This window comes from Adiantum capillus-veneris, chromosome 9 (genome assembly GCF_014529385.1).
Source record: "Adiantum capillus-veneris isolate H3 chromosome 9, ASM1452938v2, whole genome shotgun sequence".
In the NCBI taxonomy this organism is placed as follows: Eukaryota; Viridiplantae; Streptophyta; class Polypodiopsida; order Polypodiales; family Pteridaceae; genus Adiantum; species Adiantum capillus-veneris.
Window position 1 is genome coordinate 101068452 of NC_140939.1, and position 20942 is coordinate 101089393.

General features: G+C 41.1%; 1 pseudogene; it reads right to left on the reverse strand.

Annotated features, from left to right (window-relative positions):
* Positions 1 to 321: 321 nt before the first annotated feature.
* Positions 322 to 666, reverse strand: LOC147450899 (uncharacterized; annotated as a pseudogene).
* Positions 667 to 20942: the final 20276 nt, after the last annotated feature.

The window sequence follows — 20942 nt, forward strand, 5'->3', positions numbered from 1 at the left end:
ATACTACATTGATGAGAATACAGAAAGAGAAAGAAGACAACAGTGTTGACAAAACATTCTGCACTTCCTTAATACTGCAAGAATCCGCCATTAAATCTTCTTCATCATCGTAACGTGAACTGCCTATTGCCGAACACCCCTTGACATAAATAAACATCCCTACACTTAAGATCCCAAAAGACACACCCCATATTAAGGATCATTACATGGTCACTTTTAAAGTCAAAATCCTACTCCACCGAGGTGTAGCCTTAACACTTGGCACTGCCCGGTGGGTTGAGCCATAGGCTGACCTCGGACCCATGATCCCTTGATCCATGTTCAGCCACTTTGATTTTTTGCATTCAGTCCCTGCTTCTGCTCCACTTCAACAATTGTATCCTCTCCCACAGGTAGCTGTACTGCCAGCGGTTCTGCATCCACATCAACCACAAGAAGTGAACCTTTTGCAACTGTCTACATGCCACTCTCATGTCTTTCCTGCACACTTACAGCTTGTGCTCCCATTTGAATACTAGTCTGATGCTCCATTAGCTGCTTGGGGATTGATTCCAATTGCATTTCCAATTCAGCATTCTGTGCACGCAGCTCGACATTCTCCTCGCGGACCTTATGCTCTCCAGAAGCTTCAAACCACGACTTGTACTTATCAATCGGCTTCTCCATGTGCTCTTGAAAAAGCTCTGCCGCTTGGTGCCACAATTCCTTGGTGTAATCAAACACCTCTTTCTTCAAAACATCCACATCTACATCAGAGATCAACACACCTGTGACACCCCGGCCATCCAAAGTGGCCCTCTCCAGATCCACCAATGGAGTTAACCTATTCATCAAAAATTGTTATCTGCAATAAGATGTGCAATCTTATCCTCCACTTCATGAAACTGCTTCTCTGTGGCCTCCTTAAGCCCATTTGCCCATATCTGAAACTCTTGTGCAGTTCCTGCTATCTCAGAAATCCGATTACGCATATCCGCACTGACCCAAGCTAACTCCTCCTGTAATAATGTCTTCTCCTTCAATACGTCATCCACTCGACTCTGCAGCTAACCAACTTCACACTCCAAGCTATCAATGCGTTCCCCCTCAGACTTTTGTATCTCGAGGGTGAGGATCATAGCCTCTTGATTGCAAATAAACCGATTCAAGTTCGACAAACTCTGAACAGCATCTTGAACTAAGAACACCCCATCCAACTTAACACTTGTAGGTTTAGCAAAAGGGGCTATTTTAATGGCCTGTGTCATCGGGGTCTGTTCCCCTGAACCCTCGCGAACCTTCCGTGGAAACAGAGTTATGGTACGGCTATGGGTGTTGATTTTTGGCAATCCTATCATAGAAGGGAAGAAAGCGACCTTCCGTGATGACTGCACCTTTTCATCTGTGCCAGCTGCTGACTTACTTCCTTGGCCCAATTGAACGTCGCCTTCCAAGTCTTCTAAATAACGTTCATGTAACCCAATGGTCCCCTAACTAGCCTAGACTTGCACTAATTTTCCATAATTGTGCGGCTTTCAAACCTATTTATCAATTTTCTAATTATGCGTGCGTATTTCACTTACTTTATTATGCTTCATAGTCCAAATATATCTACCCTCCTAGTTTCGTAGTCCAACTCTCTAATATGCAAGATCACTCATGTATGCTCTCCAAATATGCTATTTATGGTTAAAATATGAGTTCCCATATACATTTTTAATGGAATTTTTAACCACAATTCATCAACACGCAATCATTTAGACATTTACTTGACCGCTAGAGTTCAAAACTACACTTCAGAACTCACAACACAAATCAATCACTTACTGGACTTCAAATTATTGAACATTTTAACTAAAATCACTGAATAGATTTGCAAACTTTTCAATGAAAAGCACCAGAATAATCTTGTAAAATGTAAATTTCCATTGAAATGCCAAAAACTGTCAATGATCTAATTTCCTTTCCCAAATGCCATCAATCACGCAACTATATGCAGCATTTCATTTCCAAACATGCTTTTAATGCAGACACATTTTCAAATGATCAGATTTGTTTTCAATTATGAAGCTAGCAATGCAAATAATGAAACTAGCAATACTTCTTTCTAGTTTTATGAATTTGTTTAGAAATCAAGAAAAACTAACCAGTGAATTTTAACTTTTGATTTCGGGTTTTTTGTTTTCCGTCTACGTTCAAATTCGAGCAGCGGCTCCTCTCACTTGAAAGTGAGTTACTCCGCAGCAGAATTTTGAATTCGTTTACCAAATTTCACTCTCTTTCTCTCTTTCTCTCACTCTCACAGATCTCGTACCCTGCCCACAACGGCCTCGCGGCCTCTCCTACTACTCTCTCAGGCTCTTGGATACTCTCCCCCTCTCAGGTTTTCCCTCACACTCTCTTGCAACTGCTTGCGACCTCACCAAGAAGCATCTTCTTCAGGCGGATCTCCATGCATAGGAATACACACACCCCTACACACAGGTAATCAGCGCAACACACACACACACAGTTCTTTTACGAACTGCTCATGACTCTCCCTCTCTTTAATTGCTCACGCTCAAGATGATACACACACTCTCAATAAATCAATCACACAGATACACACAGTTTCCTACTTGGTCTTGAAATTGGTTCATGCTCTCTCCCTTCCTTTCTCAGCATGCTTGCGACCTCTGGCAATCACCCTCCTCAATAACAACACCCTGCTCTAGGCTCTGCCTCGTTACCACTGCAGGTGGCCCTCTCTCTAACTTGCGCTACAGCAAATTCATTCTCTCCCTCTCAGGTTTTTCTGTGTAGCGACCTATATTATGCAGGAAGTAGGTAATACATACACTGTCAAGCAAATGGACGTACACACACTGCCAAGCGTAATCTTTCTCTCTCCTACTTTCTCTCACTAAAACACCAGCGCTAAAACTCTCCCTCTCTGCTTGTATACTGTAACACTCTCCTCAGGCTCTCCCTCTGGCAAGAAAACTATCTCTCTCACCTCTTCTTGCTCTCGCGACTCCCCGCTTCTCCCTCTGGCGACCCCACCTTTAACTGATTTTCCCCTCTCAGGTTTTGACCTGGCTCAATAACCATAAAAAAAACCTATATTGTAAATTTTTTTATAAATACCTATAAGCCCTTATTCCCACTACACACAAAAAGTCGCTCTCGAAATCCTGCCGGCAATCTCGACTCGGTCCTTCTTGACTTAGCCCCTCCCGGCGGCCCTGAAACTTTCTCGCTTCCCATGTTGCTCACAATTCTTGGCTATTTCCTAAACTACTGCACTTGGCTCTCTCTCTCAGGTTTCTTCTCATCTTGAGTTCAACTCTCGTCCGCTAGATCTTTAAGGTCTCTTGGGATAGTTTCCTAGGACGTTAAAACTCTTTTCTTCTCTAATCTCGATTTACTGCAGAGCAGGGCTCACCTTTCCTCTAATTTTCAACCCACTCGGCAAAGAGACTTAAAACCCTTCTTCACGGCTCGTCTCTCTCTCTCTCTCTCTCTCTCTCTCTCTCTCTCTCTCTCATTATCTGCCCAAAATAAAGTTGGATTCTTTCACTTTCTCTCTCTCCCTAAACTTCATACTCAGTAACCTTGCGGCCCACAGTCCTCTCTATCAATATGGCGCTCACGCTGTCAGGAGTTTTTTGGAGCAAGGGATTGCGCATATGTACATATACATGCATGGTGCATCAAATAAAGAATTTCCCATTTTTCATAGCCAGGTGGTTACGTGGGGCCCACATGTGTACAGGTAGGACAGGGTGTACATAGTGCATCGATTTTCACTATTACCAGTACCACTGTGTTTTTTCTACAATAAGGAGGAGTTGGTAGTGCGTAAAACTTCTCGAGGAAGCTATCCGCGGGCCGACGACATGAGGTAAGCAGGTGCGTCAGATGGCATCGAGTGGCGTCAGGAGGGCGAACGAGGTCAATATTTGCACGCAGATGAGAACGGACACAACGTGGGTGTTTGCTTGTGCGATTATGCAGAAAGGTCATCATGAGGACCTTTTTTTGGGGCCACTTCACGTGGTGGCAAGATGCATTATTGAAAAAAAGCTGAGTGCCAGGTGTGCGAATGATGCAAAAAGGTGACAACTATGCACTGCGAGGTCAGTTTTTGGCCTGTTCGGGGTCCGTTTGAGGTCATCTAAAAGGCCAAGGGTGCCCAAGTAATAAAGCTAAGTGTGGGAACTGAAAAAAGAGAGAGAAGACCAGAAAAAACGTGGAGAAGAGAAGAGGAACAGCCACAAGTGTGTTTTTGCTCATTTTGGAGCCTGTTTTGGCCGTAAACTGCTCATCCGAGGTCGGATTAGAGCACTTTAACATTGTAGACTGGGGTTTTGGGCCGTTCCGGATGCGATGGCGCTGTCCATTTTGCCAAATTCCTCACTCTTTTCCTGTTGTTTTTCTATGTAAGTTTCTCCTATGAGCGAAGTTTCTGCTCTAGTTTGTGATTGTATCTGGCTTATTTTACCCATATTGTGTGAGCTATTTGCCCCATTGGTGTTGGCCCAAGCTCAATTGTATCTAAACATCAGAAATTCTCCTCTTTTGAGCTGAGTTTTTTGGGTGTGTGTGTGTGTGTGTGTGTGTGTGTGTGTGTGTGTGTGGAGTGGGCAAGTGGATAGTCTCTCTCCTCTCACTCCAGAGGTGTGTTCCCTGTCTCGGCCAGGTGTGTTGTCTAAGCCGAGTGGTGCCCCATAGTGTGTGTGTGTATCTTCCCAAGAGTGTGTGTCGGGTCGTTATAGAGGCGCTGTGTGTGTTTTCATCCCGCTCACATTCTTTTGGCGCCCCCATTGAGGATCTTCTTCGAGTACCTTCTGCTTCGAGCGTCAAGCTTCGAGATTCGGGATTACAGGTTGCAGGTGTCAGCTTACAGGTGTTACAGAGACAGGTACAGGTACATGTGATTCACACAGGTACAGGTAGCTGGAGTACAATGATATACTAGCAGTGGTGTCACGTGCATTTGTTGTGGGTATGCATCACTTGGCGCCTATTTGAGCGCATTGTCTGTTGGATTGTACGTTACTTGTGGAAACTGCCATTGTACGCCTTTGTGAAGACATATTTGGTTTTATTTGGTAGTCCCAGCCATTTCTGAGACTTGGTCTGGAAGATAGTCATTTCTGAGACTTGACTATATGCGATTTGCATTATCCTTCATGTGAGGGTCGATAGCGTGAGGTTTTTATTGAGCTGGGGGATTCTTAAATGTGGAGATCCTTTCGGTGATACAGGTAGCTGGAGCACCCTTTTTGTGACCTCGCCATAGGCTATGTACTAGTGAGTCCTACTTGATGCTCGGGTTCTATGGTTGACAGTTTATGCATACATATACAGTCTATATTTTGGGTTCCTACTGCTCTACTTCTGGGGAAACTCTGCCAAAATTTTTCCGAGTTGTGATGGCTGGTTTTTTGGTCTTTTGAGCCATTTATACTGTTATGTTGCTGAAATTTTGGCAAAATCAGAGGATAAGACACGTGTGCTTTCTTGGGAGATGTATGGTTGACTTTAATGGATGATCAAAATGGACCTCAATTCACTCCATTTCATTTAACTCAAAGAATCCAGATAAATGTTTATGTGTCCAGGAAGATTTTTTTCCAGCAATGCATAGTCTTTATGTTCGGGCCAAGAAGATTACGAGAGATCCTGGAATGTCCTTTGCCTGTTGTAATTCCGATGATCAACTATGAAAACTCATTTGATGTGCATGTGTTTGTCCTTATCTAAAGCTGAGATCCATTGAAGTTTCTGGGGATTGGGTAGTCCAAAGTCTTGGGTTCTTGCACGTGTGTTCGAAGGGGTTCTCAAAGCATTGTAACTTGGGTAGCCATGGCTTTCTCTTATCTGGAATTTCATGGAAGAAGTGGTGAAGATGCGGAAGAATTTCTGGAGCAAGTCGAGGTGGCATGCATAAGCAACAAAATGTGTGATGAGGACAAGATTTTGAGGCTATTTGGATTGCTTTTGAAAGATGAGGCCCATGTTTGGTTCATGGATTTGGAAGCTAAAGAAGCAGTGGCTTCTTCTTATGGTTTGAGTCTTGACAAGTTTATAGAAGCTTTTTTAGAGCGTTTCTAGGTTTTTGAAGATGCAAATGCAGTATGGAATGAGCTCAATGCTTTTAAGCAAGGTTCTTGTCAAGGTGTTGATGCGTATGTACAAGGTTTTACAGATTTATGGACTCGTTGGTGTGTTGCTCTTAAGGATGAGATCCCCCCTTATTCATTGAAGAAAAGTTTTTTTGTTGATGGTTTGTCACCTTGGTTGCGGTTCGAGGTTGAGTTGAAGAGGCCCGAGTCTTTTGAAGATGCGGTATGCATTGCAAAGCACAAGGAATGGAAGTTTAAGCGTCTTGAGGAACATGGTATCAATACAAGTATGCATGTGCAAGATGGATTTGACATGGAAGATGATGTTAAACCTAAGCAGGTGAAAAGTAGCCTATCCTATGATGTTTCTCGTTTCTTCCCAAGGTCTATTGTGAAGCGTAAAGAGGTCTTGCAGGTTGACAGGTTTATGGAAGAGCCTAAAGAGGTGAGTAATGCTTTGGATATAGGATTGAAAAGTCTTGAAGAGGATGCATTGGCTACTTGTGTACCTTGTGATTCTGGGTGTGAGTGTGAGGTTGAGGTTATTGATGATGAGCACGTATCTTTGGATACTAGTTCCTTGGAAATTAGGGTAGAGGGCAAGGTTGAGAGCCATTTTGTGGATTTGTTGGATGTGGAGCCTATTTTGAAGCCATATTTTGATGTATGTGCAGTGATTGAACCAATTTATGAGCATGATTGTGGTTTAGATCAAGGATCTGTATTCTTGGAGATTGATGAACCCATGCTAGAAGCTATGGATAGTGGTGATAGCCATGATTATGATGTGGATGAAGTTATGTGTGATGATGAGTATGCTTATGATGATGAGAAGGGGTTTGGCATATATGAGTCCAATCTCAGCTATGTGGATGCCTATGCTAGGGATATGTGTGCTGCGGGGATACTTTTGTGCTTTGGATATCAATAACTTTACCTTCACACAATGCTTTTAGCTACTTGGGTGCATGATTTGCAGGTTGTTGCTATGGTTGGTGAAGCCAAGATGCCAGGTGATGAGTCACTTGAGTTGTCTCTATCGGTTGCGTTGAATGTGGCATGCAATATTTATGCGTTTGGAACTCCAGACAAGGCGGATGTGTTAGTTGGATATGCCTATGGTGAATTTTGGTTGATTGTTGACAAATGTAGGTGTGGTGTTATGATGCTTCTTGTGAATCAGGCAATATGCCTTTGGCCTTTTGATCCAGGTGGAATGAGCATCTACTAGTGCTGCTGCTGAGCATGAATGCTCTAGCAGGCTAGGGGGTGGGCAAATTATGTCAGGAGTTTTTTGGATCAAGGGATTGCGCATATGTACATATACATGCATGGTGCATCAAATAAAGAATTGCCCATTTTTCAGAGCCAGGTGGTTACGTGGGGCCCACATGTGTACAGGTAGGACAGGGTGTACATAGTGCATCGATTTTCACTATTACCAGTACCACTGTGTTTTTTCTACAATAAGGAGGAGTTGGTAGTGCGTAAAACTTCTCGAGGAAGCTATCCGCGGGCCGACGACATGAGGTAAGCAGGTGCATCAGATGGCATCGAGTGGTGTCAGGAGGGCGAACGAGGTCAATATTAGCAGGCAGATGAGGACGGACACAACGTGGGTGTTTGCTTGTGTGATTATGCAGAAAGGTCATCATGAGGACCTTTTTTTGGGGCCACTTCACGTGGTGGCGAGATGCATTATTGAAAAAAAGCTGAGTGCCAGGTGTGCGAATGATGCAAAAAGGTGACAACTATGCACTGCGAGGTCAGTTTTTGGCCTGTTCGGGGTCCGTTTGAGGTCATCTAAAAGGCCAAGGGTGCCCAAGTAATAAAGCTAAGTGTGGGAACTGAAAAAAGAGAAAGAAGACCAGAAAAAACGTGGAGAAGAGAAGAGGAACAGCCGCAGGTGTGTTTTTGCTCATTTTGGAGCCTGTTTTGGCCGTAAACTGCTCATCCGAGGTCGGATTAGAGCACTTTAACATTGTAGACTGGGGTTTTGGGCCGTTCCGGACGCGATGGCGCTGTCCATTTTGCCAAATTCCTCACTCTTTTCCTGCTATTTTTCTGTGTAAGTTTCTCCTATGAGCGAAGTTTCTGCTCTAGTTTGTGATTGTATCTGGCTTATTTTACCCATATTGTGTGAGCTATTTGCCCCATTGGTGTTGGCCCAAGCTCAATTGTATCTAAACATCAGAAATTCTCCTCTTTTGAGCTGAGTTTTTTGGGTGTGTGTGTGTGTGTGTGTGTGTGTGTGTGGAGTGGGCAAGTGGATAGTCTCTCTCCTCTCACTCCAGAGGTGTGTTCCCTGTCTCGGCCAGGTGTGTTGTCTAAGCCGAGTGGTGCCCCATAGTGTGTGTGTGTATCTTCCCAAGAGTGTGTGCCGGGTCGTTATAGAGGCGCTGTGTGTGTTTTCATCCCGCTCACAATGCTTGGCACTTTAATTATAAGCTTCCCGCAAAACAACGACCAATCATCCAAATTTCAATGACATTTATATGCAACAGTCATAAAATCATACTAAACAAGCATTATGATGCAGTGATTTACATGCATATGCTCCTAATATGACCATGCAGGTTCCCAAATTAATGTCAAAAGTTTACAATTTTGGTGTAGATTTATGGGTCTACATTCCCCCCACACTAAAATTTGAAGTCGTCCTCGACGAAAAAGGAAATAACTTGGACATTGCCAAAAAGCTTCTTGACTTGCTGCAACATTTCCAGCTTGGCAGCCACACTTTGAAAAATAACTGGCTCCTCTCCTTAACTGCGAACTCCCTCGTGAGCATAAAATCTCAAACACATGACACTAACACCAGTAGTTTGTCCATTTTTACTTGATTTAAAACAAGAACTAGATCTGTTTCAATAAATAAAACCAATAATCAGTCAATCAGTGACAACTCAGTGACAAATTAATAAACACTAGACATAGTTATATAAACTTGTTGGGCCCAGGAAATGTATATACCCCCACTAACTAGCATTTACAAAGATTTAAAAATCACAAACCTAAACCTCACCAATAGCAACTAAAATTAATAATAAAGTGATTAGTTAATGGAATAACTATAAACCGCCCTAGGCAAGACCATAAATTTATTACTGTTTAATAGCAAGAACAACCCCTCTCCATGGCGCTAGAGCTCTATAGAGGTAAACCCATTAACCCCTATATTATAGAAACTATACAGTATTCACATCTAAGTGGACGTCATCGCCTTTAATCTATTTTCCTTCTTTTGAATTCCCAAGTTTTTAGTGTTTTTTTTTCATGCATTCTTTTTCTTGTTTTTGTTTTTATTTTGATTTTTAGTAAGTCACATCAGACTTGATTGTTTTTTTTTCGCACACATTCCACTCTCACTGCTGCATCGAGCAGGAATTATTAGCACTTACACTTCCACCCCGTACAAACCCTGGCTACGGCTCGTGTCTCTGTCACTAGAGACAAAGTGGACCCACCCGCCTACCAAACTTGTACGGCGACGGTCACACAACATATAACATATAAGTTTTGTTTTATTCTTCCCTTGGCTCATCACTAGTGTAAATTAACTAGCATACCGATCATAATCTAGAGTTTAAAGGTCTATACTCCCAACCACAGAGACCTACATCACTTCTAAGGGATCGTTAGATCACCATTAAGAGCATAAATATATTGCCCAAAACTAGTTTAGCTAAAGTGATTCTATTAAATAATCACCTTGACTACCTTTCTCAGCCACTAACAGCTTGGTCACCGGTCAGTGATTGCTAAGTCTAGATAAAGGAAAGTTAAAAAGAACATATAAACCCCCTAAGCTAACAAGTCTAATATAACTATGAATACTGTTGTACTAACTTGTCACTGACACATCTATTACAGTAGGCATACAAATAATAAAAACTAAATAACTAAACAGTATAGTTAGAAGTAAACCACCTGTTTAATCTGCTTGAAAATGCTCCACTTTAGAGCTACTTCCCCAGAAATAGCTCTGACAGTCAGCAACTCCAATTTGTAACAGGTACTTCTCTGCACAAAGTTGATCGATTTTGCAAAAAGATTAGACTACACTCCCCCTAAAGGAATGTAGTTGTCATAATAATCAATATCTAATTCTCCTAAATGATTTTCTCATATTAAACTGATCATTTAATGTGGGGAAGGCCAGGGGAGAAAAAGCTAGAATATTGGTTAAGCTAGCAGACCGGCCACAGTAGGGATCCAAAGGAGGGAAAATAGGGATCCAAAGGGGGGGCCATCTGCAAAAGATCCATGTGCAACAATGGGCTAAAAAGACCCTAAGGTTCAGCCCATTAAGACTTCCAAAATGCTAAGGTTCCAAAATTCAAAGGTTGTGTCCAAAGGTCAACCCTAGGGAAAATTGGATGCTTTGTGTGTGCCCTAAAAGTCTTTGCACATCCCTACATGGGAGGGGGCGAGCCCTAAAGGTAGGGGATGAGAGAGAAAGCCACACACACACACACAGGCTCCCTTTACACAAAGGGAATGAGGGACACATGTCAGCTCCCTAGGCCAGATGCCCACAAGGTGTGCCCAATTCCTATTGGAAGACCCTTGAAGTGGACCAATGAGAATTAATCTAGAGTAAATCTAGTTTAATTAATTTAAAAACATTTAATAAAAGAAACCAATGAGAATTAAGTCTCCTAGAAGACTATTGGGCAGTCTCCCAAGGGGTCCAATGAGCATTCAGGAGCCCAATGGCTTGCCTGATTCCTATTGGCCAGGAGGCAAAGGGGTCCAATGAGAGTTTAGTTTAATTATTTAATTACCTAAAGATCTCACAAAAGGGGAAAGGGGGACACATGTCAGAAGGCTATCACTTATGCTGCTTAACACCCATTGGCTTGACTTGGGGAGGTCCAATGAGGCAAAAGCCAGACCAATTTAGCAGGAAGGGCTCGCCCAAGAGAGAGAGAGGGGGCTGATTTTGGCTTGGCATTGACACACACACACACTCACACTTGACCATGTGTGAAGAAAGAATACTCTATCTCCTCCCAAGCTTTAATGGAGAGCTCATCACCTACTCCAAGCTTGTGAGATAGAAGCCTACATCAACACTCTCTTGGCATGTGGATGCAAATCCAACCAAGATCCAAGCTTCCATGCATGCTAATCTTCTCTACCAAGCTAATTACTAAGCTAAGCTATGCTAATATGAGTGATTATGTGAGGAGATGTACATCTTTCTCGTAAGATACTCCTTCTTCCTCTCAATCTACTCTCATACCCTGCTAGCTCTCACCATCTTCGAAGGTGTGTGAGGTCTTGGGTCTGAGAACGGGGATAATTCAAGTTGTGTTTGATTAAGTGTTTTGCTTAGTGCATGAAGCTTCCATCTTCATTGCACTAGCTAGTCTTGAAGGAACACAAAGAATTGTATTGTACAATGTCTCTCTTGATGGGAGAAACCATAATACAAAGCCTTTTGGAGGGGGGACCGGCTCCATGCAAATCCGGTCCTCAACTGTTGTCAATAGCTTAATTTCTCTCTCTTTTAAAAGTATTGTTGATGCTATCTAACTAGGTGTTATGCTTTTTTTTGCTCTCTCCACCCAAGCACTCTTGTAATTCTCATTAGGAATCTATTCTAATGAAATGCCCACTATGTTCATGCTAATTTCCGCTACACATAAGTTATTAGGCCATTAAATGTTACATTGGTTCCATTATGAAGCAATTTTTGGCCACCGATGCCAAAGATAAAGTACTCAGCGAATGGCGAAGCTTAAAGCTCTCTCCCAATGAATCCATCCACAAATATGTAGACAAGTTTTGGGACCTACAACTCAAAGCCACTGTCTTCAAAAGGTTGGATTTTGGAGAGCAAAAGCAACAATTTTGTGCGGGCTTAACCGAAGAAATGGCGGAGTATGTCAACTCCCAAAGACCACGTACCATATCGGCAGTAATACACCACACTATGGTCGCCTCTCGAATCAATTTCCAAATGGGGGCAAAAAGAAATAATAAGCCCCCGGAAAACAAGGGTTCCAATGAGCCTAAGGGGAAGGACAATGTCCAAAAGTCTCCTAAGGGCAACTCCAACAAAGCTAAAGAGAAGGGAGTTTACAAAGGTAAGAATAAACTCTCTCCGGAAGAGCTTGAGCGTTATCGTAAGGATAACCGGTGTTTCAAGTGCGGCGAACAAGGGCATGCGTACCGCGCTTGTCCCCAAAAGAACAACCGCCAAGATCCTCCTAGAGCTTCCTTGGTTGAAATCCAAGAGGAGGAGACTCACCAAACTCACCACAAAGGATCTCCTCTATGCCATGCTTGGGGAAAGGTAAGAGAACATGATGCTTTTATTCTCTTTGACCCTGGTTGTACTCACAATTTTATATCTATAGAGTTGGCCACCAAGCTAGGAATACAATCCTACGAGATGGGAGATGTCCTACCCGCAGACAGTGCCTTCAAGGGGCAAGAAGCTTCAGTCACTCCCTTAATTGGGAAATTGAGGCTTCATGTCCAAGGCTATGTGGACAAAGAGGACTTCTTTATCTCTCCTCTCAAGCATGAGGATGTAATCCTAGGGGCACCATGGTTTGACCGCCTGGCTGCCGATGTTAAATTTCCTGAAAGGAGAATCTCCTTTAAGTTCAGGGAAAAAGACATGTATATAGATGCTAAGGAAATGGGTAACACCATCCCCATTGTACATACACCAGCTTTCAATAAGTCAATAAAGAGCTCTATTTCCGTGTACATGATTTTTGTTAAAGATTCTCAAAATGAAGCTAATGCTTTAACAAAAGAAAATAAAAGCAACCAAAAGGAATTAGAGTTATCCAATTTTCTCAAGGGGTTTCAAGATGTTTTTATTGACGACATCCCTTGTGAGCTACCTCCTAAACGAGGTAATGATGACCATGCAATTGAACTTCTTCTAGGAAGTTCACCGCCTAATAAACCTCCTTATAGAGTTTCTCAAGCTCAACAAGAGGAGATTATGCGGCAAGTGCATGAGTTAGTTGAGAAGGGTATGGTTAGGCCAAGCTCATCTCCATTTTGCTCACTTGTGCTATTAGTGCAAAAGAAAGACGGCACATATTGTATGTGTGTCGACTATAGAGCACTAAATAGGATCACTATCAAGAATAGGTTGCCCGTTCCACGGGTAGAAGACCTATTTGATAAGCTACAAGGATCGACCTACTTGAGTAGGATTGACCTAAAAAGTGGCTATCATCAAATAAGGATAGTTGATCAAGACATTGTAAAGACCGCATTTCGTACTACATTTGGTCTTTACGAATACATTGTCATGCCTTTTGGCTTGACCAATGCACCAACAACATTCAACCTCTTGATGGAGAAGCTGTTCAGGACTCATCGAACCTTCACTGGAGTGTTCTTTGATGATATTATCATCTACTCTAATTCATTGGAGGAACACAAGCAACACCTCCAGGTAATATTTCAAGTTTTAAGAGAGAATAAACTTTACGTTAATTGAAAGAAAAGTGAATTTTTCTTACAAGAGATTCAGTATTTAGGTCACATTATCTCTCAAGATGGCATCCAAATGGATCCATCCAAGTTAAAGGTAATAAAAGGATGGCCTAAACCAAGGAATCTTCATGAACTAAGAAGCTTCATAGGTATGTGTGCATACTATAGACGCTTCATAGAAAAGTTCTCACAAATTGCGAGACCATTACATGACCTAACAAAGAAAAGCGTTAGGTATGCATGGTCTGCTAAGGAGAACAATGCTTTCGAAAATCTTAAAGAAAAGCTTATCTCTCAACCTGTGCTTACACTACCGGATCTCTCAAAACCATTTGAGGTGCAATGTGATGCCTGTGGTGATTTCCTTGGAGCTGTTTTGCTCCAAGAAGGGCACACCATAGCCTATGAGAGTCGAAGGCTCGACCCTGTTGAGCAAGCTCTAGGCATATACGAAAAGGAACTCCTTGCAGTTCTACATGCCTTAGACTCATGGAAGCACTATTTATTGGGGACTCCTTTCATTCTGCGAACCGATCACCAAAGTCTTAAGTACTTCATGACGCAGACCAAGCTATCCGACAAACAAATGAGGTGGGCAAATTTCCTTTCGCAATTTCATTTTCATATTGCTCACATTGCTGGCAAGCATAATCAAATAGCTGATGCATTCTCAAGAAAGCCGAGAGTGAATGCGGTTTCCATAGCAACTCACAATGATCTATCTTCAATGATAGATGAGTATGCTATTGATCCCCATTTTAGAGATGTGATTTCAGCCCTTGCATTAGGGAAGAAAGAAGAACCATTTACTTTACAAGATGGTTATCTTCTCTATGGCAATAGACTATGCGTTACTAACTCCCTGCGTGAGAAAGTAATGTATGAATCTCATGCTCCCCCGTATGCGGGGCATAGAGGGATTCGGTCTACCTTAAAGGGAATTGAAAGATATTTCTATTGGCCTACCATGAAATTGAACATACAAGAGTATGTTTCCAAATGTGTGGTATGTCAAAAGACAAAATTTGATAGAGGGAAGCAACCTGGATTGCTTCAACCCTTGCCAATCCCTAATTCACCATGGGAGAGCATATCCATGGATTTTATCTTTGGATTGCCTAAGTCTATCCATGGGAATACGGGAATATGGACGATAGTAGACAGGTTCAGTAAACAAGCTCATTTTATACCTGTCAAAAAGACTATCAAAGCCCATCAAATGGCAACCCTCTTCATTTCACAAATTTTCAAATACCATGGCTTGCCAATGTCCATAGTGTCGGATAGAGATCCTAGAATGACCAGTAATTTCTAGAAGGGTCTCTTTGAGAATTTAGGAACAAGGCTAAACTTCTCTTCGGCCTATCATCCACAAACTGATGGCCAAAGTGAAATAGCTAACCTAACCATTCTCGATCTACTAAAAGCCTATGTAACGGAAGTAGATCAAAGATCCCAATGGGAGAAGTACTTACCCTTAGTGGAGTATGCTTACAATAACACTGTACATACTTCCATGGGAAAAGCACCTTTCGAGGTAATTGAGGGAAGATCAAAAAGTCCCTTGCTACTTAATGTACATGAGAAGATCTTCGTTGCAGTTGATTATAGCCGAGACCTACAAGAATCTTTTCAAAAGATTAAGGATGCTATCTCTATCTCACAGCAAAGGCAAAAGGCTGCTGCTGACAAGCACAGAAGAGCCCAAGCCTTTAAAGTAAACGATTAGGTCTTGTTAAAGTTTCCCAAAGCTCGATTGAGGCACACGACGGGCAAGAATCCTACGGGCCACCAAAAGTACTATGCTAAACTAGCAAGAAGGTACTATGGTCCCTTTCAGATTCTTAGGCCAATCAATGAGATGGCCTATCAACTCAAGTTGCCCAATCATTGGCTCATACACAATGCTTTTCATGTGAGCCTATTAAAGCCTTACAAAGGAGAGCCACCTCAAGAACCAACTATTGAAGACCCACTGGAGATCAAGGACCAAGAAGAGGTGCTGCAGCCCGAGTCCATTCTCCGACATGAAGACAAGGTACAAAGAGGCGGTAAGACTATCCGACGATATCTTATTAAGTTTAAGAGGAATCCTTTTGAAGATGCTAGATGGATGCAAGGCATACAATTAAAGGATAACCTAAACCTTGTCAATGCTTACAATGCTTCCCAAGAGTAAGCAAATGTACAAAATGTTGAAAATGAACAAAATTTTTGTCTTATAAGACTCTCTTTTTCTTTATTTGTGCACAAAAATGAAGTAGTATGCATGCTTAGATCAAGTTTGCGGAGACGACCTCTCCCAAACACCAAGTAGAGCTTGTCACTCTACTATGGAAGATTGATAGGACTAAAGTGCAGACATGCTTGCGGCAGCCTCAGGCTCTCAAGCGCCAAATGGACTAGTCATCCATTGTGGAATGATGTCGTAGGGTAACATAGGGATCCTCTACCCGCGAAGAAAAGGACTCATGAACATGCTTTATCTTCTCTACACCATAGTCGAGGACGACTATGATTTCAAGAGAGAGGTAATGTCATAATAATCAATATCTAATTCTCCTAAATGATTTTCTCATATTAAACTGATCATTTAATGTGGGGAAGGCCAGGGGAGAAAAAGCTAGAATATTGGTTAAGCTAGCAGACCGGCCACAGTAGGGATCCAAACGAGGGAAAATAGGGATCCAAAGGGGGGGACATCTGCAAAAGAGCCATGTGCAACAATGGGCTAAAAAGACCCTAAGGTTCAGCCCATTAAGACTTCCAAAATGCTAAGGTTCCAAAATTCAAAGGTTGTGTCCAAAGGTCAACCCTAGGGAAAATTGGATGCTTTGTGTGTGCCCTAAAAGTCTTTGCACATCCCTATATGGGAGGGGGCGAGCCCTAAAGGTAGGGGATGAGAGAGAAAGCCACACACACACACACAGGCTCCCTTTACACAAAGGGAATGAGGGACACATGTCAGCTCCCTAGGCCAGATGCCCACAAGGTGTGCCCAATTCCTATTGGAAGACCCTTGAAGTGGACCAATGAGAATTAATCTAGAGTAAATCTAGTTTAATTAATTTAAAAACATTTAATAAAAGAAACCAATGAGAATTAAGTCTCCTAGAAGACTATTGGGCAGTCTCCCAAGGGGTCCAATGAGCATTCAGGAGCCCAATGGCTTGCCTGATTCCTATTGGCCAGAAGGCAAAGGGGTCCAATGAGAGTTTAGTTTAATTATTTAATTACCTAAAGCTCTCACAAAAGGGGAAAGGGGGACACATGTCAGAAGGCTATCACTTATGCTGCTTAACACCCATTGGCTTGACTTGGGGAGGTCCAATGAGGCAAAAGCCAGACCAATTTAGCAGGAAGGGCTCGCCCAAGAGAGAGAGGGGGCTGATTTTTGCTTGGCATTGACACACACACACACACACTCACACTTGACCATGTGTGAAGAAAGAATACTCTATCTCCTCCCAAGCTTTAATGGAGAGCTTATCACCTACTCCAAGCTTGTGAGATAGAAGCCTACATCAACACTCTCTTGGCATGTGGATGCAAATCCAACCAAGAGCCAAGCTTCCATGCATGCTAATCTTCTCTACCAAGCTAATTACTAAGCTAAGCTATCCTAATATGAGTGATTATGTGAGGAGATGTACATCTTTCTCGTAAGATACTCCTTCTTCCTCTCAATCTACTCTCATACCCTGCTAGCTCTCACCATCTTCGAAGGTGTGTGAGGTCTTGGGTCTGAGAACGGGGATAATTCAAGTTGTGTTTGATTAAGTGTTTTGCTTAGTGCATGAAGCTTCCATCTTCATTGCACTAGCTAGTCTTGAAGGAACACAAAGAATTGTATTGTACAATGTCTCTCTTGATGGGAGAAACCATAATACAAAGCCTTTTGGAGGGGGGACCGGCTCCATGCAAATCCGGTCCTCAACTGTTGTCAATAGCTTAATTTCTCTCTCTTTTGAAAGTATTGTCGATGCTATCTAACTAGGTGTTATGCTTTTTGTTGCTCTCTCCACCCAAGCACTCTTGTAATTCTCATTAGGAATCTATTCTAATGAAATGCCCACTATGTTCATGCTAATTTCCGCTACACATAAGTTATTAGGCCATTAAATGTTACAGTAGTTATCCTACTCCTAATTTTTTAATGGGTTTTTGTTTTATTTGTTTTTTTTTGTTTTGATGTTCTTGTTTTTTTTTTTTAGTGTTTTGTTTTGAATGAAACAGAAAATCAAACATAAAAGGAAACATTTATTTTTGGATTTTTATGAAATTTTTTATTTGTTTGTATTTTTGTGGTTATATTTGTTGTTCTTGTTTTTTAAGCATCTCGCCACATATGACGGAATAGTGCAGGTGCATTGGCTAAGCCAAAAGGTGCTGCACGCTATGGACTACATATATCCACACATGGTCCAGTTGCCTACTCTGAGTAAAAGCTTCAGAATCCTACTTGTATTCAATGCCCTAGTTAAAGACATCTATATAAGGTTCAGAAACCTACTTTTACCAAAAAGCTACAACTCCCTATATGTATGTCAAACCCTATCCACTTTCTTCTATTATGCTATGGATTCCAAACATGTATACATGCTACAGACACCTACTTTCTACTAGAAAGCTACAATGCCCTACTTGTATAATGCCCTATCCAATACACAAATTTTTAAAAGAAAAATTCCTTCTTTTCAAAAAATGTATATGCAAATAAAGTAACATCATGTATTATAACTCACTAGGTACAATCAATAATATTTTTGCATTGCATTACTCTCATGCACATCTAATCCTTAAACACACATTTTCCTTGCACTAACATATGCATTTCAATTTTAAAACACAGATCCCACCAAACATGGCATCTACTAAGTCTAAAGTACCTATTTGAATTGTCATAGAATTATTCATTGAATTTTTCTCATTTGGTCAACTCTCATGGTAAAATTTGCTAAAATTCTATTGGTCAAACACCAAAGTTTTGCCAAATATGTTTGAATTTGGATTTCACTGAAACTCATCATTCTTCCTACCAATGAATGAAAATAACTTTCATATGAGCAATAATAAACAAGAAACCATCTCCTCAACTATATCTTATCTCACACCACTCAAGTCACACTTACTCACTCCTACTCTTTACTCACTTCTCACTCTCTCTCAACTCACAATCTCTTTTTTAACTTCTGTCCTCACACAATAACTTAACCACTTAGTCAACTTCCATGATTCTAATTCATCTTGCACACACATAAAATCACTAAACATCCAAATAGGAACAACAAAAACTCCTCAGTGTAGCCCAAATATTCACACATAAATGACAGTACATTAGAACTCACACTCACTTCCATATGACATGAAATGACATCTCTCTAATTAAGAGTATCTCAATCAAAATGAGCTAGCTATTCCATATTACAAACAAGAAAATATTTGGTTTTATTTTTCATTTTTCTAAACCAAAACAGTCACTACTTACTCTCTCCTATGATTCTCTCATCATTGAGCTCAGGTAATTTGGTTTACTGATTTCAATTTTTCACCAAACTTTGCAATATGCCCTATCACACCGTAATACTTATATCCAGATTGTCTCTTTTCATATGTTTTACTATCCTTGTTCTCTATCCAGCCTTTTCTAGGCTCTATTGGAAACTTTGTTTGGACATTTTGTCTCCTAGGCATGCTACTTTTTTTCCCTCTCTTTGTTTCATCTCCCTTTTGCACATATGCAACGCATTGCCTAATCTCATTCCCTAAAATGACTGCATTTACTTGAAATTCATATCTAATATGTCTCTTACATTCCTCACCATTCCCACTAACATGTTGAGTATGATTTTCTCTCAATCTCTCAGGTTCATTCAAAATTAAAGTTTTTTCTATATTTAACTCGTCACAATCATGTCTAGTTTAAAAGTTAGATGAACCTAATTCAATTTCAATCTCAAAGTATTGCTCACATGCTAAGTGCTTAGTACATGCATCCTTATAAGTAAGAATACTTTCTATGCTATATTCCATCAAAAGAAAAGTACATCTCTCTTCTTTACTATAGCATGCACCACTTAATTCATAGGGTACTAAAGTTTCAAAGTAAATTTGCTGAAATATTTGTAAATGCTCCCTATCAAGACCCACTTCTAACAAGGCTTGTCTTTTCTCGATATCTATCAAGGTAGATATATTATTATCTACTAGCTCTCTTTCCTCCCGTTCTACATCTCTCAGTAAACATGAGTTATCAAAAGAAACATCTATATATTTGTTAACATTGTCAATACAACAGTCATTATTGACTATAGGAGTCATAGGCTTCTCACTCTCACGTGGCCTCTCATCATTGGAAAGTACTTGGCATCCAAATATAAGCTGCTTACACTCATTAAGCTCCTCTCCCATTGTATTAATGCACCCACTCATGGTTTTCATTTCCTCAACATGTGATTTAGGTTGCTTATCTAAAATTTGACAAGTTTTTCCTATTTCTTCGTTAAAACGTATTATATCTTGTTGAAATAGATTATATTCTAATATGGCCGACTCTCTATCTTGCCTAGCCTTCATCAAAGCTTGCCCAGTTTCTAACTTTAATCTAATCAAATTTTGCCGAATTTGAGTGAAAGCCTCATCAACTAGTTCCTGTTATTTAAGTAGTTCTACTTGAAAATCCTTTTCTTCTTTAAGTGCACTAGGATCTCCTACACACCCACCTATGTCTACTTCCACCAACTTCATCTCCCTCTCTTTCTGTTTATACCATGATAGCTCTAACAAGCGCTTGAATCTCTCAGCTTCTATAAACTAGCAGACGGCTCTTGACTAACATATTCTATTAGCAACCTCAAGGTCATCAAGACCAAGGTATGCATTGGGATAACCCAAACTCTATTTAAGACTTGCCTCTCCTGGCGTTACTACACAGACATTGCCTCTTCTTGATTGGCCAAACCCTAGGTACCAGCATGCAAAATATATGCACCGGGGTGCCCCGTAGCTTTAACAATCAGCTGACTCCCGGCTAACGCACCAAATGAACTTCGCGTTCCAAGTCTTCTAAATAACGTTCATGTAACCCAACGGTCCCCTAACTAGCCTAGACTTGCACTAATTTGCCATAATTATGCGGCTTTCAAACCTATTTATCAATTTTCTAATTATGCGTGCGTATTTCACTTACTTTATTATGCTTCGTAGTCCAAATATATCTACCCTCCCAGTTTCGTAGTCCAACTGTCTAATATGCAAGACCACTCATGTATGCTCTCCAAATATGCTATTTATGGTTAAAATTTGAGTTCCCATATACATTTTTAATGGAATTTTTAACCACAATTCATCAACACGCAATCATTTAGACATTTACTTGAC